This window comes from Schistocerca nitens, chromosome 2 (genome assembly GCF_023898315.1).
Source record: "Schistocerca nitens isolate TAMUIC-IGC-003100 chromosome 2, iqSchNite1.1, whole genome shotgun sequence".
Taxonomy (NCBI): domain Eukaryota; kingdom Metazoa; phylum Arthropoda; class Insecta; order Orthoptera; family Acrididae; genus Schistocerca; species Schistocerca nitens.
In genome coordinates, this window is record NC_064615.1 from 628,353,853 (window position 1) to 628,380,680 (window position 26,828).

At 41.9% G+C, this 26,828-nt stretch overlaps 1 long non-coding RNA gene across 1 annotated transcript; it reads right to left on the reverse strand.

Annotated features, from left to right (window-relative positions):
• LOC126234524 (uncharacterized) lies at positions 1-26,688 on the reverse strand. The gene is made up of 2 exons (XR_007544745.1): positions 26,491-26,688; positions 1-120 (listed from the first exon to the last, which is right to left on the reverse strand). It is a non-coding gene; the product is annotated as an uncharacterized LOC126234524 (long non-coding RNA).
• Between the last annotated feature and the right edge of the window lie 140 nt (positions 26,689-26,828).

The following is a 26,828-nucleotide window of genomic DNA, read 5'->3' on the forward strand; positions in this document are numbered from 1 at the left end:
TAACAATATTAAGTATTTTTATTAAAGTGAAATGTAATCAAATTAAGAAGAATTTCTTCATATTTTATATCATCTTGAAAGGCACTGGTGTTCCCTGGAGTCGACTGCCTGCATCTACAACTGAAACGGAAGAAAAGAAGTCCATGGTCATATTTTCGTAAAATACATATTTTGTACACGCAGAACATTTCATAATAATGCAATTGTACTAATATTCTCTTTTCATTGCAAGCGAATGGACAAGTACCAATCAATTTCCCTTCATTACTTCGTTTAATATATTTTTTTTTATTATAATGCAACTGGTAACCTAAGTGCCGCGACTTCAGGACACCGGTTGTAAGTAGGATTTGTTAACTATTGTAATAGTAAGAAATTTCTATGACATTGTTATTAGTCACAAAAACTAATTGTCTGTATCTTCTGTTTGCATCAATCACAACGGGAAGCGAGTAAAGCATAAAGGCAAAAACTGAGGAGAAGTTTTGGAAAGAAATAAGATTTGGTCCTAGGTTACTTAAAATTTTCCATAGTAAGCTGTTTTGTTCGGCGCAGCGAAGGTAAGACGGCTACGCAAGTTGCTTGCATAGTTACACTTGGTAGCGCCTCTTTTGATGTAGGTAGAAACCTTTTCCTCATTATTCCCTTCCTTGAATTTCACTGTGGAAAATTTACAGGAATTTTTCAGTGCGTACGCGTTGTCAGTAAAACACAATAGTTTGCGTGTCATAGTAAACGTATAACAGGCTTTGACGTCGCGTAAATCACAATTACTAAGTGTAATAATTAGCATACGAAATTTATCCATTTTTTGTGAAATTTTTTATTTCTTGCATATTCATACAGCATTGCAGAAAAATATATGTCCATTGTTGATAACATTAGCGAAAATGCAATCAGCCAAGCTGGCGTAGAATTGCGCGCTCGAACAATTGAAGTTCAGGCAAAATGCATGCCTACCTCAGGAAGTTTAAGTAAGTCAGAGATAAGTGTCTCAAGTGTGACAAATGATAGTGACGCGCCACAACAGAATAACTATGTTTACTATTGACGAGGCCTTTTCGCGCATATCCCAGAGCGATATAACGCTCATGAATGAAGCATTGGAGAGCGATACAAAAATTAATCTTGACAACAAATTACAAACACCGCTTGTTTACAACACAAACTTTAGCTTAGAAAGTACAGCTGACAGCAACTACTGTAGTACTACTGACGCACTGCTATGGCAATTATTATCTAACATAAACACGAAATTAGATAATATGAATACCAATTTCGATTATATGAAACAATATACGAACACGGTAAAACAACAACAAAATACTCTTACACAAGATCTACCTACAACGAAACAAGAACAAAAACAAATATTCAATGATTTGCAAGACACGGTATCACAGAAGTTCAATGACTTAGCCAAACATTTTCGTACTGAAATTGACGAAAAATTGAATGATATGAAAAAACAAATAAAGCATGAAGTACTTTCTGAAGTTAACTATAACATTACGCCGTTAAAAAAGAACATGATCTAGTAGAGCAACAGATAAAGAAAATCACGGAAGCGAACACAAAACTTGAAGCCACGCAGGACCAGATGTGTTCGACAGTAAAAAAGGTAACCACTGCCGTTAACAAACATAACAAAGACTATGAAAGTGTACCTCTAGCTCTAGAAGAGCTTACTTTGATGGTAGCATCGCTGAAAGTTGACTCAGCATGTGCTAAGGAGGAGAGAGAGAGAAGATCAATGAAAATATAAGTGATATCATTAGTGAAGCTGAAGCAGGCACGTTGGATAAGATTAATACCATTGCAGAGAAGTTAGTAACCGATTGTAAGTTATACACACATGTAGTAGAAAAGGCTGTTCAGAAAAAAAATGAAATACTGAACAAGGTAAACATTAACCTACTAGCCATGGAAGGTAGGATCCGCAATCTTTTAGAAGAAAATATTACCGGATCTCGAATTATGCAAGTAAACAATACACAGGCTACAGTGAACAAACCACAGCCTGTCGTTATTGATCCACAAATTGTCACGAGTCCTACAGTTGGTACCACTGACAGTTGTAGAGCGCGAAATGTTAACGTACCCACAACTCCAACACCTGAGCAATTACCATGTGTAGTTACAGGTAACTACAATAACAACTTAAATACGACAGAAAATGCCACGTGTCTATCAACTATTTTTTCCAGACGAAGGTTTCTTGAGACATTAACAGTTTCAAAAACAACTTAAAGCTTATTTAGGACTAGCATACTTTTTTCGTAAATTGTACCACAGCAACTGATGAACAGTGATGCATTACTCAACTTGCTACGAAAAAATAGTCCTTGGTTATGGGATGATAAGTGTCAGGAGGATTTTATTAATATTAAGCAGGCATTAGTCAATGCAAACATTCTTAGCCACCTTACATGTCCAAGGATTTTTGTCTACGCACAGACACCTCATCTCAGGGGCTGGGGACATGCTTGTTCCAGATGCGAGAAGATGAAGCTAAAGAAGTACCCAAAGTCATCAGTGTTGTTAGTCGAACATTATCAGAAGCAGAGAGATCTTACTCTGTGTCAGAATTGGAAGGTTCATCTGTAATATGGGCATTTAAAAAGTTTGAATATGTTTTGTGCTGTAAGAATACCAAAGTTTACTGAGACCATCAGTCACTGTCATTTCTTTTAACGTGTAAACTACTGAACTATAGATTAGATAGGTGGTGTCTATATTTACAAGAATTAAATTTCGAGATCATTTATATTAAAGGAAGTCAAAATGTTATTGCAGATGCCTTGCCTAGGCTACCACAAGTTTTAGATGAGTTTAGTGAATTGACAAAGCAAGATGCAGAAATTAAAATATTATTAATGCAAGGTAAACATAACAGTCTGATTACCATAAGTTTTGTAAGCAAATGAAAATCATACAACAGCAAGTTCGCACTTGCAGTAAAGTCATGCAAAAACTTAAACAAGATGAAAGTGGAAAGGTAAGTAAATGATATCAGGAGTACAAGGGCGTTTTGTTTCATAGGAAACATGAAAAATCTGATCAGTGGTGTGTGTGTATTCCTGAAGACTATATCGACGAATATATAAGACGCACACATGAGGTATGGGGACACTACGGAGTAGGCAAGTGTACTGAAAAAATTGCAACACTTCGTTATTTTCCAAATTTGAGAAGGCGAGTCCTACAGGTATTAAAAAAGTGTGCGATACGTCAAAAATCGAAACAGTCCAATGTGTCAAAATATACTGACCTACACCCAGTACTAACAAAAACCCTCTAGATATAGTATCTCTGGACATAGCTGGTCCATATCCAAGAAGTAAAGGAGGTGTAAGATACGTAGTGGCACTATACGATATTTTCTAGAAACATATCAAAATATATGCCATTAAAAATGCAACAGCTACAAAAGAATTGAGGAAGACTATTTCAGAAGAGTAGGTAAACCAAAGGTACTACTAACTGACAATGCTTCATATTTCGTTGGGCAAAAGTTGAAACAATTTCTGACCTCACAGGGCATAAAACATGTTTTAGTAAGCTATTTTCACCCGGAAGCAACTCCTGTGGAACGAATCTTTAAAGAATTTAACCAGTTTATTAGGACATATACCCCCCACAAAAACACCCGATGTGTAGAATACGTAACTCGTTTCATTGAAATTGTCAATAATCTTCCATATTCTTCAACAGGTTTCACACCTAACGAATTAATGTTCCGGCCAATACAAACGAATGAGTGGTAGTCGCCCATACCAAAAGTACCAACTGCATATATGACTCTACAAGACAAAATCAAACAAGCTATGATTACACTCGGAAACAGAGACGAGTATAGAAAGAAAATTTGTAATAAGTAACTGAAACGTCTTACACAAGTTTCTGAAGGACAACGAGTCCTCTTACGGACGCACCATAAATCGCGTAAAATTGGCAAACTGAATAATAAATGGCAATTAATCTATTCAGGACCATATATAATTTCTAAAATACTTTACCCTGGAACGTACAGATTAGTCTATGAGGAAACAGGGAGAGACAAGGGTCTCCACCGTCACAAAGACATAAAAGCTATTATACAATGATGAAGCAACGTAGCATTTTTCTTCCTATCACAAGATAATTATAAGTGTAATTTTTTTCTGGAGTGTATTTTAGGATAAAGTGTAAAAGTGTATAGGTATAAGTAATGGCTCAGCTGTGCGGGCTCAACAATACGCGCTGACGTTGGTAACAGGAGGCATTGACCTGTGCCAATGCGCAACAGACTGGCAGAAGGCGCAACCAAATAGGAATGCAATATGTACAATTACCTAACTTAAATACAGAGTAAACGGAAATACTAAGAAATTACATCAACTGTCTAAGAACTAAGGAACCTATTGATATATGTACCCAGAGATTTAATTAAATACTAAGCTATATACAACATATTTACAAGTAAAAGGAAGCATTATGAAGATATATGCGAGACGTGTAAGCTAAGAAGAAACGATAAAATATTATAGGACATGTCAAATAATTCTCTTTGCATGGTAAATGATTGTAAAGGGTAACAGAATAAACGAATGTCTATGAATTTAAACAAATTATGGAAAAATCTGCAGACGGATGTAATGATCAAATGTAGCAGTGTCCTCCGAGCTACGTAATGCAATTCGTTTTAAGTTAGTTTTAAGTATTTTTTATTTCGGCGACCAGTGCATCGTCAGGGCGCAGAAAAAGGGAATTACGAGCTTCGAAAATAGCACGTACCAAATGAAGAAACGGGCTGCACATCGAGTAAACAATTTAGTTATAAGGATATTTATAGAAAGGTCATAAGACAAATGAAACATGAAGATATGCATCGTCACAGTATAGCTCCGTGATATGTACCAGTAACTATTCGCTGCAAAGTACACATAAATATTTAAGCATGTGATTTTACAAAAAACAATTAATTTTTGTCGTGTCTAGTGAAAACATAAATAATGGAATTTCCACTAAGCTACACGTGAATTGAACTAAACAGCACTATCGCATGAAGAAACAACATGATAGTACATGACTGATTGGTCAGTACACTAGTGAATCGTGTCCAGTACTGAAACCTCCACTGTTTGAGATCTCGCTGTTGTTTGCGTGTTACTGCTCCCAGCGTCGGTGAGACCAACCGCTACAAGTGGCGTCTGTCTGGTTGGCGGAAGCTACTAGCCGCCTTCTCCTCCTTGATGTTAGTTTGGGTTTAGTATTATTGTTATTAGTGACGTGCAACCAGCGGTATTTTCTGCCTTGTGGCCGCTAACGCTCCATTTACCTGCCCTGGGGGTTAGCGTACATTTCCGGCAGTGTACCTTTCCTCGTCGTTTTGATGCTGTCCGACACGGTGTGTAGTTCGACAGCCTCTTGAATTGTACTGTGCATATGTTTTTCTGGAGGTCTACCTTGGTTCTAGTGTTTCCTTTGGCCTTGGCTGTTTTTCTGAAGACGTAGTGCTGACCGTCTCTTCGCCCTTGCAAAAATATATTCCATCGTGGTACCGGTAATCGGACGTTAGGTGTTTTGGTTAGTCGGTCGGTCGGCGCTTAAGCTACCCCTAGTGTGAACTGCCATCCTGTTACGTGAGTACAACTCTTGGTTGCCTGTTTCGCCGCTTACACAGCTGTAGTCACATTCCTCAGGTCGATCCAAGGAGCACTGTCTGTGGATCACTCCGTCTTATTTGGACAATTTGTTATAATTGTTTAAAATTTACCCTAATGTTTTAACATGTTATTGCCTTCCCCACTTGTAATTCCAGCCTTCAGCCGTTAATTGTTTGTAACACTGCTTGTGGCCTTCAGCCGACAAATTATTTTCTATTTTCTCATTATATGGCCTGCAGCCGTCACTATAGCCTGTTACAGTTCGTTAAGATTGTTTTAGAAAGGTTTTAGTATTTTAACATGCAACTGTCTTCCTTACTTGTAATTTCGGCCTTCAGCCGTCGAGTATTCTGAAAATTGCTTGTAGCCTTCAGCCCCCAATAATTTCGAATCCTTTCTTAATCAGGCCTTCTGCCGTTAATTGTTTGTAACATTGCTTGTGACCTTCAGCCGACAAATAATTTTCAATCCTGTTTTAATGAGACCTTCAGCCATCACTACAGCGTGTTACAAGTTATTAAGATTATTAGAAAGGGTTTTAGTATTTTTAAAGTGCAATTGTCCACCTTATTTGTAATTCAGGCCTTCAGCCCTTGTGTATTCTGAATTTGCTTGTGGCTTTTAATTTTCAATGATAATAATAATAATTTTCAATCTTCTTAATTAGGCCTTCAGCTGTTGGTTGTGCGTAACACTGTCTGTGGCCTTCAGCCGACAAATAATTTGCAATTTTTTTTAATAAAGCCTTCAGCCGTTACCATAGCTTGTTACCGTTTTGGTTGTTAAGAAGAAAATATCTTAGTATTTGTTAATGTGTAACTGCCTTCCTCACATGTAATTCAGGCCTTCAGCCGTTGTGTATTTTGAAACTGCTTCTGGCCTTCAGCCGACGAATAATTTTGAATTATTTTAATCAGGCCTTCAGCTGTTGATTGTGTGTAACATTGCTTGTGGTTTTCAGCCGACAATAACCTGCAATTCTTCTAATAAGACTTTCAGCCGCCAGTGTAGTAAACTCTTTAAAATGATTGTTGAGAGTTTTGCTTTTTAAAAAATAAAGTGGATGTGTTTTCTGTGCACCGAACGGTAACTGATTAGTTTCCCCGTCCACACCTTTCCTGCTTTCCCTAAGTCCCACCTCTCAGTGGCTGCCACTCGCGGACAAACAATACTAGCAAACTAAGTGGTGCCATTAACACAAGAAGGAAGCAAGACGCCACTACCGCTACTACAAGATACGAAGCCATGAACGGCATCATTGCGAGCCACACATGGCTCAACATGATTTCCATGAAAACAAAGCTCCTTGGCAACTAGTCCATGATTGTACGAGTACCATATCGTAATAAATCCTTGAACTAGTAGATGAGTATTTCCTTTTTTCCCTCCCAAACAAAGGAGGTGGCGCCAAGCGTAGTTAGGCCAGCAGTGTGTAATGTTTCAGTCCTATTTTGAATGTTTTTTCCTTGCTCTACCTAAGGAAGCAGTGGGCTCCAATAAGTGATAAAAGCATGTCTAGAGAACGAAATACACTCCTGGAAATGGAAAAAAGAACACATTGACACCGGTGTGTCAGACCCACCATACTTGCTCCGGACACTGCGAGAGGGCTGTACAAGCAATGATCACACGCACGGCACAGCGGACACACCAGGAACCGCGGTGTTGGCCGTCGAATGGCGCTAGCTGCGCAGCATTTGTGCACCGCCGCCGTCAGTGTCAGCCAGTTTGCCGTGGCATACGGAGCTCCATCGCAGTCTTTAACACTGGTAGCACGCCGCGACAGCGTGGACGTGAACCGTATGTGCAGTTGACGGACTTTGAGCGAGGGCGTATAGTGGGCATGCGGGAGGCCGGGTGGACGTACCGCCGAATTGCTCAACACGTGGGGCGTGAGGTCTCCACAGTACATCGATGTTGTCGCCAGTGGTCGGCGGAAGGTGCACGTGCCCGTCGACCTGGGACCGGACCGCAGCGACGCACGGATGCACGCCAAGACCGTAGGATCCTACGCAGTGCCGTAGGGGACCGCACCGCCACTTCCCAGCAAATTAGGGACACTGTTGCCCCTGGGGTATCGGCGAGGACCATTCGCAACCGTCTCCATGAAGCTGGGCTACGGTCCCGCACACCGTTAGGCCGTCTTCCGCTCACGCCCCAACATCGTGCAGCCCGCCTCCAGTGGTGTCGCGACAGGCGTGAATGGAGGGACGAATGGAGACGTGTCGTCTTCAGCGATGAGAGTCGCTTCTGCCTTGGTGCCAATGATGGTCGTATGCGTGTTTGGCGCCGTGCAGGTGAGCGCCACAATCAGGACTGCATACGACCGAGGCACACAGGGCCAACACCCGGCATCATGGTGTGGGGAGCGATCTCCTACACTGGCCGTACACCACTGGTGATCGTCGAGGGGACACTGAATAGTGCACGGTACATCCAAACCGTCATCGAACCCATCGTTCTACCATTCCTAGACCGGCAAGGGAACTTGCTGTTCCAACAGGACAATGCACGTCCGCATGTATCCCGTGCCACCCAACGTGCTCTAGAAGGTGTAAGTCAACTACCCTGGCCAGCAAGATCTCCGGATCTGTCCCCCATTGAGCATGTTTGGGACTGGATGAAGCGTCGTCTCACGCGGTCTGCACGTCCAGCACGAACGCTGATCCAACTGAGGCGCCAGGTGGAAATGGCATGGCAAGCCGTTCCACAGGACTACGTCCAGCATCTCTACGATCGTCTCCATGGGGGAATAGCAGCCTGCATTGCTGCGAAAGGTGGATATACACTGTACTAGTGCCGACATTGTGCATGCTCTGTTGCCTGTGTCTATGTGCCTGTGGTTCTGTCAGTGTGATCATGTGATGTATCTGACCCCAGGAATGTGTCAATAAAGTTTCCCCTTCCTGGGACAATGAATTCACGGTGTTCTTATTTCAATTTCCAGGAGTGTATAAATGTATCATATGTGTGTATTGTACCACAATAATGTGATATGTAATTAATTAGCTGCGCGGTGTGGTCGCGTAGTGTGTAAGTCTAGGGACCGATAACCTAGCAGTTAGGACTCTTAGGAATTCACACACATTTGAACATTTCAGTTAATTTGTATTGTGATGTGAACGAAGATAAGTTGAAACTAACAAACAAACTGTAGTAACCGAAACCAGTTAATGAAAAATTTATGAGATTTTAAAACTTAAGAAATTTATGTTCGTAGTATAAGCGGTGGATGGTATGTCACCACAGGTATAAGCCATCATTAGCGGTTAGAGGCGCCATGTCACGAATTTCGCGGCCCCTCTCGCCGGAGCTTGGAGTCCTTTCTCGGGGATGGGTGTGAGTGTGTTGTTCTTAGTGTAAGTTAGTTTCAGGTAGTGTGTAAGTCTAGGGACCGATAACCATTTTGTAAGAATTTTCATTGAAATTCAAACTCTGTGTAAAGGAGTGAACTTTAAAGACAAGCAGTTTATAACATATTTTGGACGGAAGTATGAATCTTTGTACAAATTGGAAAGTGAAGTGTGGTGACATTAATATATGTGTGGAACGAAGTAATTTCTGAGTATTGTGTCTCACAACGCCTGATACATTAATAAGTGAACTGTAGTTGTTCGAGCCTGTACTTACCTCGTCGACGGATGCTGTTGGCCAGGGTTCTCTCCGCAGAAAATGTGAGTACGACAGATAATAATGATGCCTGTCCCGTAAGAATTGAGATCATCTGCCACAGCGTCGGATTTTGAACAACAAGCACACATGCACTGCATCCAGAATGAAGACAAATGCCACGGCATTTCTATAATATGTAATACTCAGGTGAAAGTGTGACACCAATGCGAAATTAACACTAAGAAACGAGTGCACGCACGTACGATGGTGGTATCTAGTAAGTTGACCGATAGAAGCTCATCCTTAGCCGCCAAACATACTAGTGTGCAGGCGCAAAACCCGGCAACGAAGCCGAAGCAAACTGAACATTAGTGTCAGAGAGCTAAATTCAAATATGTAGTGAACTATCATATTATGTATGTCCGCCCCTCGTGGTCTCGCGGTAGCGTTCTCGCTTCCCGAGCACGGGGTCCCGGGTTCGATTCCCGGCGGGGTCAGGGATTTTTCCTGCCTCGAGATGACTGGGTGTTGTTGTCTCGTCTTCATCATCATCATTCATCCCCATTACGGTCGGAGGAAGGCAACGGCAAACCACCTCCATTAGGACCTTGCCTAGTAAGGCGGTGCGGGTCTCCCGCATCGTTCCCCTACGCTCTGTAAAGAAGCATGGGACTTCATTTTCATTTCATCATATTATGTATACGCCGGCCGTAGTGGCCGAGCGTTTCTAGGCGCTTCAGTCCGGAACCGCGCTGCTGCTACGGTCGCAGGTTCGAATCCTGCCTCGGGTATGGATGTGTGTGATGTCCTTAGGTTAGTTAGGTTTAAGTAGTTCTAAGTCTAGGGGACTAGTGACCTCAGATGTTAAGTCCCATAGTGCTTAGAGCCATTTGAACCATTTTATTAAGTATACAATCTTTTTATTTGTTGTAGAACTCTAACATACATAGAATAAGCCTACTTAAATAAAAGAGAAGCCGACAAATGAAGGTGATCGATCCCTATCGGAAAAAGTAAATATAAGTTATGCACACGCAAAAACACTGTACGTCTCAATTCCATGTCAACGTACAGTGTGAGAGTAATTGTGAAGGTATATGGTGAAAGACCCCCGGATATGTTAAAGTTAAAATTTATTAAAAAATAAAACAGCGATAACGACAGAATCAAAGACCGACTATAAGAGTCGTCAAAGACATTAGTTTATGGATGCGCAGTAAAGTGTAGAAAACTGACTATAAAACATCATTCACTTTTTTGTACATGATTTTGTTTCACTCTCTCGTATGTAGAAGTTTTGTTAAGCTGCACCGCTCAGAGTATGATGGACTACGAGTGTTTTGTATCATATGTGTTTCTGAATAAGAGAAAACTTAATAACCGTATTAAGTATTTTATTAAAGTGAAATGGAACCAAGTTAAGAAGAATTCCCTCATATTTTATCACCTTGAGAGGCACTGGTGTTCCCTGGAGTTGGCTGCCTGCATCTACAATTGAGATGGAGGAAAAGAAGTCAACGGTCATATTTTCATGAAATTAGCAGAAGGAGAAGCTTTCAGAAGACTAGAAATATAATTAAAACATATAGAGTGAAGGACACAAAAAAGTAAACAACGGAATGTAAAGTGAACGAACAGTAGCACAATTTCGTACACTCAGAACATTTCATAATAATGCAGTTGTACTAATAATCTCTTTTCACTGCAAGAGAAAGGGTAAGTACAATCAATTTCCCTTCATTACTTCCTTTAATCATTTTGTATTATAATACACCTCTGAAGACAGGGAGAGCGGCACAAACAATCAAAATTTGCCACCCACAACGAGCTGGATTCAGAGAGAAAGATAGGTTTGTCCAGGTGACACTCGACGTCCATAACTGTCAATAGGATACAACGAGTAACAAGCCATCGCATCCTTACTTAGCACTGGGTTGAATGCTGAAGGCAAATCGTTGATAAATTAATGTATGTATGTATCTGAATGAGGGCTCTGTTACCAGCTGATCAAAACGAGATTCACTCTACCAAGAGCAGAGTCAAAATGACATTAGAAATTTATCTGTGTTACTTTGCTTTTCATGAAGCGTGTTTTATGCCTGTTCATTACATGACTAGAAAACATCTAGCAACAGATGGTCCTCTCATATCAGATACCTTACTAGAATATTAATATATTTACTCAAGAGTATATGAAACGTGCATGACTTCTACAGATATATGTTCAACTAACAATTTGATTACAGCTTTAGAAGAACACTTGGAGATCCTAAAGACGTGGTCATTGATAATTTCAGAAAGAGAAAAGGGTGTAAATATAGTATGGCAGCACACAGCGGTGCATAAAACAAGTTAGGTAACATTGAAACAAACACTAAAATATATGTAATTCCAGTTATCTGCTTATGACTAACCATATTTTTGTGTACATGAGAAGCATTAATTTCATGCCAAAGGTAATTCTAATCATGACACAGAATAAGGAATGCTTCAACTTAATAATGTAGCTGAATCCTTAAAACTGAACGTGTGTATAATTTGGTAATTCAAAATTAATCGTCAGGACATACGAAAGATACGAATTGTACATAACTGATGTGAATATCGTATAGAGGAGGATACATGATAAAACAATAGAACATAGTCTTTGGACATAATGGTCCCTCGGAATAAGACAGGATGAACCTGATGTGATACTGGCATTACTAAGTGTTTACACAAAAGCCCTGCAGGGTTTACTTTGACACAGTAGTACAGCGCAGGTTCTCACTGATGTATAGTGGAAGGGCCTGTATCAGTACGTCATATCTGCCTCTGGTTCGTGCTCACAGTGTAGGTGTTGTGCAAGTGGTGTGTGCAGCGGTGGCGGTGGGTAGAGGTTAAATCATCCTCCCGTTGTCCCAGGAATGGCCAGGAGACGGGGTTCAATGCCGTTAGGTAACACCTCACCTGCCCAATGAAGTTGCATGCCAACAGGTGCGTGTGGTCAGGAACCAACTGTCTGTGGTACTTCCCACAGATCAATGACCTGTTAATGTAGCTGGTCGTTTGTTGTCAACTAGACTGTCTCATGATAGTGTGTTCCTAACATGTTCCCTTGAGAAGGACAGTCGATCATTGCATCTGTTGATGCTGCTGGTCGTTTGTTGTCAACTCGACTGTTTCAGAATAGTCTGTTGCTAACATGCTCGCCTTGAGATGAACACTGACAAACCGTAGTGTAGTTTGGACAGTCGATCATTGCTCTCCAGAGGTCGCATTTGAAATTGTGTATGCTGATCAATACTGAATAAGGCAGTAAATAGCATCAGAGTATTCTCACAAGGAGAACAGATATCTGGTACTGGGTAACGGTTATTTAGTACAGTACTGTGTTGGGGTACAGACTGACTAATGTATAAAATAATTCTTAAGGGGGAAAAGGTGAGCAGACTGTTGATGCCATGGATTAACGAAGTTAAAAGATTCATTTTCTATGCTATTGTACCAGGATGACCAGTAATTAGGGTACTCATGGTGCTTGAGGTTCTCTTGCTTACTTTAACAGTTTTGTCGTCCCTGCAGTATGACTGAGATGTGACGGTGAAGCCAGCTGTGTTGCCATCCACCTCTCTCTCCCCCTGGGAGTTCCTGCTGAGTCTCCAAACCGACCAGTCTGCCACTCACGTTTGTTTTACCAATGAGAGTGCTCTGCCCATCGCAACTAGGCCACCTTGGGTGTAGCAGTCTCCAGCTGGGGTAATTGCTCCTAGCTCACTTCCCCTGCTGCTGCTCGCTTCGGAACACGTCGTCATCGGACTCCCACTTCTCACGCATGCCTGTGCACAATCCTCAAAACCCGATTCAGTACCAACACTATACTATTATGAGATTAAACAAAACTTACAATTATAGCTCTGTAATTATCATTTTACAAAGATATGGAGTGACCCTAATAGCTTAAAAATGAATTAAAATGTGCACAAATATAGTCCTAAATATAATTAGAATTACAACAAGTAGCTAAAGTTTATTCATAAAATCTAAATAATTTTGTGTTATTTACAGAAGTTCTTTGTTTGATATTTATTGGCAAAGGAATCTTTTGCAGGCTAATATTTCATAACAAACGTAATGCACAATTACTGTCTCTTAATGCAGCCCAGTTATGTTGTGTCTTATACTCCAGGAATATTTTTTGTTGCGGATATTGGGTTAGTAGCAGGATAGTGGGACATGTTACAAGATTAGTATTAGTCCATGTGTACCTCTCGTGCCATAACTTAAGTGTAACTATACCAGTTATTTGCATGCTTCTTGCATTGAGTTAGTTACGTAGACAGTGCAAGCAAACTATAGGTTCGACTTATTACTAATTATAACTTTTAAGATTATTGTACACAATCTGAGGTGTTTGCCCTTTATGATATGATCCTTCGGATCCAGGCATCATCAATTTTCATTTTTGTTTCTACTGTACCCCGTTTACTGGAGATTCATACACTGAAAAGTTTACGTGTCAACAAAAATCTCACAACACATAAAATAATGTCTTACTACACGTTATACATATCAAATTATTACAGCTTTCAAAATCGCATGTGAAGACGAGCTGAATGCTCATTATACTATACTGTACTTCACGTGATGTACGTACCTTTATGGAAGTGTAATAATTACCTGTCGTAACTCTGCTTCGTTATTATTTTACGATCAGTAGTGCTTTCTGTCTCATATGTTTGCTATTAACAAATAAAAAGAAATAACAACACACACGTCCACGTTAAAGAGCAACTGTATATCTCTGTCCTGACATCAGAGTGAACCAAAATACCTTACGATTCTCTGACGGCTTCAGACACGTCTCTAAGCTCTTATTACTCGTATATACATCCTTACACTATGTTCCTTACGCCAAAACTAAAGGGGTTGATAGAAGAACTGGTTCCCGGTAACGGAACTGGGGGAAACACACACAATAAATCAGACCATGATTAACCTACTTACATTTTACTTAACACTAAATAAAATTCTGCTATAATTGCTATAATTCTGTCCCCTGATGTATGTAGCATCAGAGATAAAATCTCGTGACCAGTAGTACTTACCCTTATGACCTATGTCCTAAATCTAGTCCTAAGCAAACCACACCCTGCACCTCTCTTCTCCACCAATAATCCCGTGTGTCTTTTGTGCCCCAGTCGCCGCCTGCCGTCCGCAACTGAGCACTTTCGCTCCCATTACGTCCGTATCCACTACCTTCTAAACCTGTCTCCCACACTGGTGCTCACTCGGTTCATAATTGGCACGAATAATCTGTTTATTTTGACACTAACGTGTTCTGTACCTATAGGTGCGAGGTATTCTTCGTCTTCTACCTTCCCTGTCGTTGTACTCTGTTCACCATATGTCCTTCAGCCATCTCTTGACTTTATTCACGCTCTCTTTCGTCTGACCAACTAAAGCCAAATGGTAGGCCTATTTCGTTGGCAGCTTGTCAGGCACAATCACATGATTTCTGTAGGAGAGGATGGTTCGTCTTGATATATGTTCCTCTTTTGCAGCTCGCCAAATAATTGGACTGGTTTATAGAAACTTGTCATTCTCAGAACCTGTAAACTTAACACTTCATTTCTAACCTCGTCTCGTGCTGCGCGTGACTAGTACATCTATAAAAAGTTCTCTCTGAATGCCGCAAATGACGAACATAAATCAGTAACCGGAAAAAGTCGATTTTGTCCCTCTGCATCGATGTGACTCATCACAAATCTAGCCAATGATGAACGAACCAGTTAAGAGGAACGCGATTGTTGAGCTGTCCGACCCAGGCTCCCGGATGCATCGATGCCCCATTTCTCTTGAAGTCTGGGAATGGATATGCTAACATATAGAACTCATCGTCCGTTTTTTAATTTCCTTGCGGCTTATCCCTTCTGTGTGACTCGCAACCTCTGCTGGTCCCAGCTCATCGACACTAACGTGGCTAATTCCTGTGCCATTAACTGGCGTCTTACACCACGAACTTGGTGCGCGTCCTTAGTCACGGCCTGTCTGCAACTCCAACTGCGTATCAACACACCCCATCGGTCTGAAACAGAACAACGTTCCCGTTCCACTCCTCTGCTTTTTTTTCCACCAAGTAATTGATTTTGCAATGCTGCTGTTCGAGTATAAAGCAGTAGCTGTGTTTCCATGAATTTTGCTTTTGACCTTGTGTATGTGTTGTTTGGTCCCACATGTGCCTTACGCACCGCTTCCGCTGTTATTTCATGTTTTAAGGCCTCGCGTAATTTCACCTTAATAAAGTCCTCGAGTTGACCGGTCCGCTCCTCCATTATTGCCAGAAAGTTTCTCTGTCATTCATTGTCTCTCGCTTAATTGCGCTTGATCCCTTTACAGATCGAAAATTTAGCTAGTCCACGATCTACGGTTTCCACTTTACAGGTTAATTTCTTTATCTGATCACAACTTTCCTCTACTGTTCTCTTGCATTCTTCTTTCGTTCCCATTACTGCGTTCTTGGCTTCTTGTTTTACGTTTTTTGCCTTATTCTGTCAGTTTCCATATTTCCTTCGTTTCTTTTAAATACTCTATGACGCCAAAATTATCATCTCCTGAGTCACTATCCCCTTGTGGCGCAGAAGCACAGAAACCCAGTGGAATATCATTTCTCACTGGCGTCTCCCTCTCTGGTGCCTCACAACTGCGAATCTTTACTAAAGCTTCTTTCTGCATGTCATGGCGCGACCTCATCACCTTGTCTTCGAAACCCAAACTCGGTATCTGCCTCCTGATCGCTGGGGTTAGTAGTACTGAAGTCGTCGACTGAATTTTTATTTCACCGTGAGCAGCACTAACTTCAAAATGGTTCAAATGGCTCTGAGCACTATGCGACGTAACTTCTGAGGTCATCAGTCGCCTAGAACTTAGAACTAATTAAACCTAACTAACCTAAGGGCAACACACACATCCATGCCCGAGGCAGGATTCGAACCTGCGACCGTAGCGGTCGCTCGGTTCCAAACTGTAGCGCCTAGAACCGCACGGCAGCAGCACTAACTGTACAACCGCTTTCATCTTCACCATCTCCCAGAATATCTTCGCAACCTTCAGCACTACTCTTCACAAGTAAGTGGCAGCTACAACCAGGTGGTTAACTTCTTTCATGAGACGGAATTTTATTGCGTATAAGTAAATCTCGCAGATACAGTTACCAATCATTAGGATTAAAAAGTCTGATACAGAGACACACCTTGGTTTAACCCGGCGAGATATGGCACGTAGGAGATAAGTGACGCACTGTCCTGGATTCCTCTTAAGGTTACTGCAGTAGGAAGGAGATTATCTGCTCTTCGTGAGCTCACCCTGGAACCGGTTTACACCCCGTAAAGCAGTACCGGTACAAAGAATGTAACTGCGGAGAATCCATGGGTAAGAGAAGAAATATTTCAGTTAATCGATGAAAGAAGGAAGTAAAAAAATGTTCAGGGAAATTAAGGAATACAGAAATAAAAGTCACTGAGCAATGAAATAAATAGGAAGTGCAGGGAGGCTAAGACGAAATGGCCGCATGAAAAATGTGAAGAAACCGAAAAAGAAATTATTGTCGGAAGGACTGACTCAGCATACAGCAAAGTCGAAATAACCTTCGGTGAAATTAAAAGCAAGGGTGGTAACATTAAGAGTGCAACGAGAATTCCACTCTTAAATGCAGAGGAGAAAGCGGATAGGTGGAAAGAGTACATTGAAGGCCTCTATGAAGGGGAAGATTTGTTTGATGTGATAGTAGAAGATACACGAGCCGATAGGGAAGAGATTGGGGATTCAGTAATAGAATCAGAATTTAAGAGACCTTTGGAGGGCTTAAGATCAAATAAGGCTGAACGGATGGATAACATTTCATCAGAATTTCTAAAATCATTGGGGGAAGTGACAACAAAACGAATATTTATGATGGTGTGTAGAATATGTGTCTGGCGACATACCATCTGACTTTCGAAAAAATATCATCCACACAATTCCGAACATTAAAGAGCTGTCCAGGGCGAGAATTATCACGCAATCAGCTTAACAGCTCATGCATCCAAGTTGCTGACAAGAATTATATACGGAAGAATGGAAAAGAAAATTGGGGATATTTTAAACGATAATCAGTTTGGCTTTAGGAAACGTAAAGGCACCAGAGAGGCATTTCCGACGTAGTGTGGACCGGCCGCGGTGGTCTAGCGGTGCTAGGCGCTCAGTCCGCAACCGCGCGACTGCTACGGTCGCAGGTTCGAATCCTGCCTCGGGCATGGATGTGTGTGATGTCCTTAGTTTAGTTAGGTTTAAGTAGTTCTAAGTTCTAGGGGACTGATGACCACAGATGTTAAGTCCCATAGTGCTCAGAGCCATTTGAAAAATCCGACGTAGTGGTTGACGTTGGAAGCAAGAAGAAAAATCAAGACACGTTCATAGGATTTGTCGACCTGTAAAAAGTGTCCGACAATGTAAACGGTGTACGATGTTCGAAATTCTGAGAAAAATAGGGGTAAGCTGTAGGGAGAGACTGGTTATGTACAATATGTACAAGAGGCAAGAGAAAATAATAATAGTGGATGACGAAGAACGAAGTAATCAGATTAAAAAGTGTGTGAACAGGGACGTACCCTTCGGCCCTACTGTTCAGTATGTACAGCGAAGAAGCAACGATGGAAATAAAAGAAAGGTTCGGGAGTGGAAGGTTATTAGTTATATGATTCGATGGTGACATTGCTATCCTCAGTGAAAGCGAAAAAGAATTACGTGATGTGCTGAATGAAATGAACAGTCTAATGAGTGCAGAATAGGGTTCGTGAGTAAATCGAAGGAAGAAGAAAGTAATGAGAAGTAGCAGAAATGAGAACAGAGAGAAACTTAACATCGGGATTGATGGTCACGCAGTTGATGAAGTTAAGGAATTTTGTTACCTAGGTAGCGCAACAATCAATGATGGGTGATGCAAAAAGGACAACATTGACGACAAGCAAGCAAGTAAGCAAGGTGGACATCAAAAGCAGACTAGCACTGGCAAAAAGGGCATTGGCCGGCCGCGGTGGCCGAGCTGTTTTAGGCGCTTCAGTCCGGAACCGCGCGACTGCTACCGTCGCAGGTTCGAATCCTGCCTCGGGCATGGATGTGTGTGATGTCCTTAGGTTAGTTAGGTTTAAGTAGTTCTAAGTTCTAGGGGACTGATGACCTCAGATGTTAAGTCCCATAGTGCTCAGAGCCATTTGAACTCATTTGAAAAAGGGAATTCCTGACCAAGAGAAGACTTCTAGTGTCAAATAAGGCCTCAAATTGAGGGAGAAATTTCTGAGAATGTATGTTTGGAGCACAGCATTGTATGGTTGTGAAACGTCGACTGTGGGAAACCGGAATAGAAGAGAATCGAAGCATTTGAGATGCGGTGCTATAGACGAAACTTAGGTGGTGACGAATGAGGAGGTTCTGCACAGAATCGGGAAGGAAAGGAATATGTGGAAAATACTGACAAGGAGAAGGGACAGGACGGTAGGTCATTGTTAAGGCATGAGGGAATGACTTCCATGGTAATAGAGGGAGCTGTGGAGGGCAAAAACTGTAGAGGAAGACAGAGATTGGAATACATTCAGCAAATTATTGAGGATGTAGGCTGCAAGTGCTACTCTGACATGAAGAGGTTGGCACAGGAATTGCTGGTTGGCCGCATCAAACCAGTCAGAAGCCAGCTGACTCAAAAAAAGCATTCTCCTGTACTAACCTGTATCGAAATATTAGATACTGCGACATAATCTTACGATTAACATATTTTCTTATTTTTTTTACAGTACTGACTTACAACGACAATAAACACTCAGATGTGGAACAAAATCCACAAAACCATTAGCATGGAGCCAAAAATAAAATTACATATCTTGTTTATTCACGTCGGCCAAGTGCTATAAACTTCCGCTGTTCCATGTATTTGCTCTTACCAAGACATTTGAGATAAGCATCGAAGATGATACCTGCTTATTTCACAGAATTTCCTATATTGGAATCATCAAGGCAGGGTCTGCCAATTTATGGAAAACACCGTGTGTTTTTCGAAGGGTTACCCTGGCCCAGAAAATTTCTTAAGAGCTGGAAATATGTGAAACACCCAAGCAGAATTACTGTGTAACTAATACGAAGAATTTATGGCCATAACTGTGGATCCTGAAGTGTATAATTGCAAAATATTAAAAATTAGACTAACTGAAGGTGTTACAGAAACAAGTTTTAAGAGAACACATTAGTTTATTCAGTAAAAACACAAACATGAAATCAATCCGACTATATGATAGCCGCAGTAAATGTTAAAAAGCTATACTGCATGGGTTACACCAAGTGAACCCACAAGTTCTCAGAGGTACTTGAAAGTCTCGAGACCGCGCCTCGTGTGACGTTCTAGAAATGGCCCACAGGCTTCTAACCAAACAAACACAGTGGCTGTTGGCCTGACCGTCGCACTGAGAAATGCTTGCGTCTATCAAAGTGCTGCTGGACTTGGCAGATAACTGAAATGATCTGACTAAATTCGGTCCGAGGGTTGTCCTAAGGTGCCATTGCTGCTACTAATGCTCATTTTACATTATCAACAGGAGCCATACAAAGTGTTGCTGTCATGACTGTCTTTCTGAAGTACAGGGCAAGGATCGTGTTTCCGCCGATACGAACTGTGAATTCCCGACCGGCTACTCGAGTGGAGATGGCAGCTCCTGTCGAATCGCACTTTTCTCCATCCCGGCAAGATATCTTTGCATGTACACTCGTTTTTGATTCCAAAAAAACCCTAGTTATTTCAAACATGTGCGTCAAGTTTTACCTCTCTACCAACATTACTCCGTGAATTAGTGCAGTTCCCACTAATAATGCACTTGATGTCTCCCTGTACAGCTTTCACGTTCTGTAAAAGACCCTAAGATCTCCAACCTCTTCTCATGCACTTAGAAAAAAATAAGATCTCATTGCTATAAACTAAAAAAACTATAAGAAGTAGGAAATCGTGGTTAAAGCAATAGCACAAATGTATGAAATGATTTCATTTACATGTACCATTATTTTCATTTTATTTTGCACAAGGAGAAACGATTACAGGCATCGTAGTGGCCACAAAACATTTTGCGATGGGCTCAAGGAAACGTACCAAAAGCCAAGGACTGGAATAATGTAACTGAACGCATTGGTCAACTATGGAAGATTTCGAGCTGTATTGGTGCACTGGATGATAAGCACGTCAGAACTGAAAAATTAGCGAATACTGATTCAAGGTAGTTCAATTAAAAATGAAATCGCGATGCTGATGGATTATGTATTGCGGTCTGGAATGGTTCTCTTCGAAGGAACAGTGTCGGAGGAATATAACGCGCTTCTGGGAGAAAACATTGAATAATACTTGCAAGCCATGATAATCCATATCCACTGAGATAAAATGATAGTCCATTTTACTATTAACTTTTGGCAGACGAAGCACTTGTTATATCATACTACCTAATGAGATCATTCTCCAAAAAACCCTAGATCGTGGAAAAAAATTTTAACTATTGTTTAATAAGACGAAGAAAAAAGATGAGCTGTGTATTCTGAATACACAAAAAAAATTCAGGTTCTGGAAGACACGCTATGTCGCAGGAATTCACCGAACTGAATGATATGGTGAAAGCTGTTTGTGATCTCCATTATCATGTGTGCGAACGAGAAGGTGTTCAGTACGTACTGACACGTTTTGAAAAGTTCATGATACGGATGGTGATTTTACAATGTTATAAGTTGTTAAAGGCATTACAATTTGCGCAAATTTACCGGCAAATGTAGTAAGAAACTGTTATCAAATTACTCAGACCAAGTTCAAAATGGTTCAAATGGCTCTGAGCACTATGGGACTTAACATCTATGGTCATCAGTCCCCTAGAACTTAGGACGACTTAAACCTAACTAACCTAAGGACATCACACAACCCCCAGTCATCACGAGGCAGAGACTCAGACCAAGTGCATCTGAGTTATTGCCATGGAAATACTGCATATAAACGTTTGTTTCACTGTTATATTTGAATTATATTAAGTAATACAAGATAATTCCTATTCTTTGACCCTTGACAGTTATTTTTGTTTTATGCACTCAGATTGTCTTTTGATATAAACACACTGTGAGCACCATTGTGTTTTAATTTATCGGAGATTCGCTGCTTTCACTCTTCACTTGCACGCGATAACGTGATATTATAGTACAACAAGAATGGGGAATGGTAAAAAAAAGAATGTTCCCTGTATTTTTTCTCGTTCATTTGCTCTCATCCACGTAATTATTATTTTTCTTCAAATTACACTTGGAGTACACTACATAACTGTTGTCTGTATTTCTTTTGCAACTTAAAACCGTGTTTCTGCAGTAAACTGGGAGCTTTTAATTGTATAAAATTGGGTGTTTCGACGCCTCCCGCACAAATTTTATGTCTCAAGCCCGTAGGTTCTTTTCAAAATAAATGTAATATTTTAAGTTATTCATAGCACCAAAGGAAATGGTGTTGTTGTTGTGGTCTTCAGTCCTGAGACTGGTTTGATGCCGCTCTCCATGCTAATCTATCCTGTGCAAGCTCCTTCATCTCCCAGTCCCTACTGCAACCTACATCCTTCTGAATCTGCTTAGTGTATTCATCTCTTGGTCTCCCTTTACGATTTTTACCCTCCACCATGCCCTCCAATGCTAAATATGTGATCCCTTGATACCTCAGGACATTTCCTACCAACCGATCCCTTCTTCTAGTCAAGTTGTGCCACAAACTTCTCTTCTCCCCAATCCTATTCAATACCTCCTCATTAGTTACGTGACCTACCCACCTAATCTTCAACAAGGAAATGGAGCAAACGTATATTAAACTAAAATCTCATTCTGGAAACATCCCTCGGGCTGTGGCTAAGCCATGTCTCCACAGTATCCTTTCTTTCAGGAGTGCTAGTTCTGCAAGGTTCGCAGGAGAGCTTCTGTAAAGTTTGGAAGGTAGGAGACGAGGTACTGGCAGAAGTAAAGCTGTGAGGACGGAGAGTGAGTCGTTCTTCGATATCTCAGTTGGTAGAGCACTTGCCCGCGAAAGGCAACAGGTCCCGAGTTCGAGTCTCGGTCCGGCACACAGTTTTAATCTGCCAGGAAGTTTCATATCAGCGCACACTCCGCTGCAGAGTGAAAATCTCATTCTGGATGTATTAAATTAATTTCATTTCAACCTTACGGCCAAACAGAATTATATGTGAAGTTAATCAAAATATCCACGGGTGTACTGCCGGTCTACAGTGTCCAACGGGCACAATATTTCGGCGATCATACATGTCGCCATCATCAGGTGAACTGACGGACTGAGCTCCTGTGAACGTGCCGGCACGGAGATCCGTACGCTATGGCTGCTCAGGAGGAACTGGGTTCGGTCGCGGCGGCGGCCAATTTAAATACCCTCCGCCCGCGGCGCGCTCACTCCGGCGTCCGCGCCCCGCGCCACGGTCGCGCGGTGGAACAGATTGCGACGGCGTCTGAAGTGACGTCGGTGTGATGGCTCTGTCCGCCGTGGTCGTCACAACTATACGTTTGCTCGATTTACTCTTGATTAACCCAATCGCTGGTTCCCAAGCCTTGCTAAGATTATAGCCACAGTCACGGTTTATGAGGTCGTCATTGGTGCGAATTTCGATGGCATCTCTAACAACACTGTCCCAGTAGCTCGACGTCTGTACCAGAATCCTCGTGCGTTCATACTCCATGGCGTGATTTTCCGACAAACAATGTTCAGCGACCGCCGACTTGCTCGGATACATCAGTCGAGTGTGCCTCTGGTGTTCACGGCATCGATCCTCGACGGTACGCATCGTCTGACCAATATACGACTTGCCACATTGACACGGAATCTGGTACACGCCGGCCTTCCTCAAACCGAGGTCATCTTTGGCTCTCCCCACCAGTGCACGAGTTTTATTCGGAGGACAAAACACAGTTCCGACCCGGTGTTTCTTCAAAATGTGGGCGATTTTCCCCGAGAGTGCGCCTGTATATGGAATAAACGCAGTGCCTCCCTCTTCCCTCGTGATTTCATCAATCTCCACAGGTTGTGCTGTAGTGGGTGGGCGGAGAGCACGTTGAATCTGCCACTCTGAGTACCCATTTTTTCGAAATACAGTTCTCAGATGTTCCAATTCCTGGGGTAGACTCTCTGCGTCAGAGATAGTGCGCGCCCTATGTACTAGAGTTTTAAGTACCCCATTCCTCTGTGAAGGGTGGTGGCAGCTGTCTGCGTGCAAATACAGATCAGTGTGCGTTGTCTTCCGATACACCCCATTACCTAGGGTGCTGTCTGCCCTTCACTTGACCAAGACGTCAAGGAAAGGTAATTTACCCTCCGTTTTAGTCTCCATAGTGAATTTGAAGTTGATCCTTACACATCTAAACTCCATACACCTCAGATACTGGGACAGTGTTGTTAGAGAGGCCATCGAAATTCACACCAATGACGACCTCATAAACCGTGACTGTGGCTATAATCTTAGCAAGGCTTGGGAACCAGCGATTGGGTTAATCAAGAGTAAATCGAGCAAACGTATAGTTGTGACGACCACGGTGGACAGAGACATCACACCGACGTCACCTCAGACGCCGTCGCAATCTGTTTCACCGCGCGACCGTGGCGCGGGGCGCGGACGCCGGAGTGAGCGCGCCGCGGGCGGAGGGTATTTAAATCGGCCGCCGCCGCGACCGAACCCAGTTCCCCCTGAGCAGCCATAGCGTACGGATCTCCGTGCCGGCACGTTCACAGGAGCTCAGTCCGTCAGTTCACCTGATGATGGCGACATGTATGATCGCCGAAATATTGTGCCCGTTGGACACTGTAGACCGGCAGTACACCCGTGGATATTTTGATTATCAAATACGCCGGGAGAAACTCAAGAATCACATATGTGAAGTTGTTGCAGCTTATGGCTTCTGCCATTCAACAACAGTATATAAATGTGACGTAATGTGGGACTTCTAAGGAAACAATAGTAGTACCTCTCAGATACGAAAATTCATCTTTATTTTATAACAGTTTTAGAAGTTTTCAAAAGTGAATCTTAAAGTACAACGATTTTTACATATGCAGGGTGTCTATCCTAAGAGTCATCGGTCACATTTTCTCTGGTGTTTCGCCAGACATTTGCAATTTCGTTTTTGAAATGTGTTGCTGGAATCACCTCGAACAAATATTAGTCATCACGTCTTTCTGGCGACGCCCTTTGTAGACGGAAACCGTTGGTTTGTTTCCCCTTACGAACAAAATCATTTTTAAAGTGGAATTTTACTTGCCCATTCGTTAGACTGATCGCAGATTAGTCTATTGTGATATTCATTTCATCGGTGTGTGTGTTGATAGGGACAGCACAATGCAGCGCTGCTACATGGCGGTAGCAGGGCCGGGGCAATGCTCTCGCTGTTGGAGTACTGATTACTCTTCGTGTTTTAATGTCCCTGTTAACACAGACCGATAAAAATAATATCGAAATAAACTTGCGATCGCTCTACCGAATGGGCACGTAGAATTCCGCTTTAAAAATAATTTCGTTGGTAACGGGAAACGAAGCCACGCCTTCTGTCGACAGTGGGTGTGGCATTAAAGACATGATGAGTAGTATTGGTTTGGACTGACTCCTGCTACTCCTTGCAAAAACTGAATAGCAAATATCTGGCGAAACACCAGAGAAAATTCTCCCTCGATTCTTGGGAGACACACTTTGTATATGCTGTTTACTTTTATAGCAGTTCACTATAGCCCCGTACCGAACGAAAGATCGTTTACATCGGTAAATTGATTGCGATTTTTTGGTACATCAAGCATGTTGTCTGTAAAATCCTTAAATGGCTTGACAAATAGAAGAGAAAACTGCATAGATTCTGCCGTATAATATGGCTTATTTCATTTGGTTACGAAGCCACTTAGGGCACATTTCAAGTCACCTACAAAGCCGTCAAGCTCTTCCATCTTTTCTGGCACTCAGCCACTAAAAATAATTTTAATTACTCAAAATGAAAACATTCGTCTTTGTATAAAGAAACACATAACGTTTTTGTTAAGTAAAGTAAATCACAAAAGGGCGCTAGGTTCTCATACTGTATTTTACCGATTTGCAAATATTTGGCAGCTGAATCAACATTCGTGCCTCTTTTCATTTCACTTTTTTTCAACAAACAGGTCACCGGTAACGTTCAAAGTCCATTCGACGGGAAGGTCATTTGAGAACGAGTTGTACGTTGAAACTGGAAGGTCGCAGGATCGATTACCGTACGAACCACGGAAATTTTTCATTTCGCGTTTAAAACAGGGTTCACATCTCATCGATGTGAACATTCAACAGGGACGACGACACGTGGTTCAGTTTCCTCGTTACACTGTGTGTTCCTTTTCTCTGGTATGTTAACTGGTAGGTTAGCGCCCGCATCTCGTGGTCGTGCGGTAGCGTTCTCGCTTCCCACGCCCGGGTTCCCGGGTTCGATTCCCGGCGGGGTCAGGGATTTTCTCTGCCTCGTGATGGCTGGGTGTTGTGTGCTGTCCTTAGGTTAGTTAGGTTTAAGTAGTTCTAAGTTCTATGGGACTGATGACCATAGATGTTAAGTCCCATAGTGCTCAGAGCCATTGGTAGGTTAGCGACATGCGAGTTGCCGAAGTGGCGTCCAGTTGAAAGACTTCCTGCAGGCTGCTGAGCCATGGCAAATATTTATTTCTATTCTTATTAAGAAATAAGTACAAACTGGAATCTGGGAAGGAAGTCGGCGGTGCCTTTTCAAACATCCAGGCCATTACCTTAAGCCATTATGGAAAACCACTAAAATCTTAAATGTGGATGCCCTCTTGGGGATTTGAACTTCTGTTTTCCACTGTCCTGCCTAACACTCGGGACCCCAAAGGACAGACTATAGCAACAATCTGGAATGTTTTGAAGGAAGTGCACGTGAATCTGACGAATCATCAACATTGGAAAACGATTACTCAATTATGTCAACCAATATTTCAAGAGCTTAACCAATTCGTAACCATATTCAGTAGATTGAAGTTTGACAAAAAATGGATGTAGGTGTTATATCATCTAGCTGACGTTGCTCATTTATGTCTTTCAGTAATGTCCTTTCGTGAGTAATCAGTACGCATGTAATCGTACAGTTCGGGACATTTTTCAGCTTCTGCCACAAATTTAATATTAATAATCTGTTCACTCACCATCGTTAAAACGCAGTGGTTTCCGCAGGACTGAAGAACTACATACAGTCACTGGCAACTAGCAAACCCACCAACCAGACCATTTACCCTTCCCTTCGCGTCACGCTCAACAAGCGAGCTGACCCCAACTAGAGTCATAAACGAGTTCCTTTCAAGTATCCCCGTTTCCGACGGCCTAGTCATCAAAACTGAACTAATTCGTTCCATATAGAAGCCCCGCTCATGACGTCGGTTATTGTGTAAGGCATGATCAGTGAAAAATTTCCTTTCTGAGACACATGTTGTCGCATGACAAATAAACACCAGTTATTTTTTGGCAGAATACATCCACCTGAGTA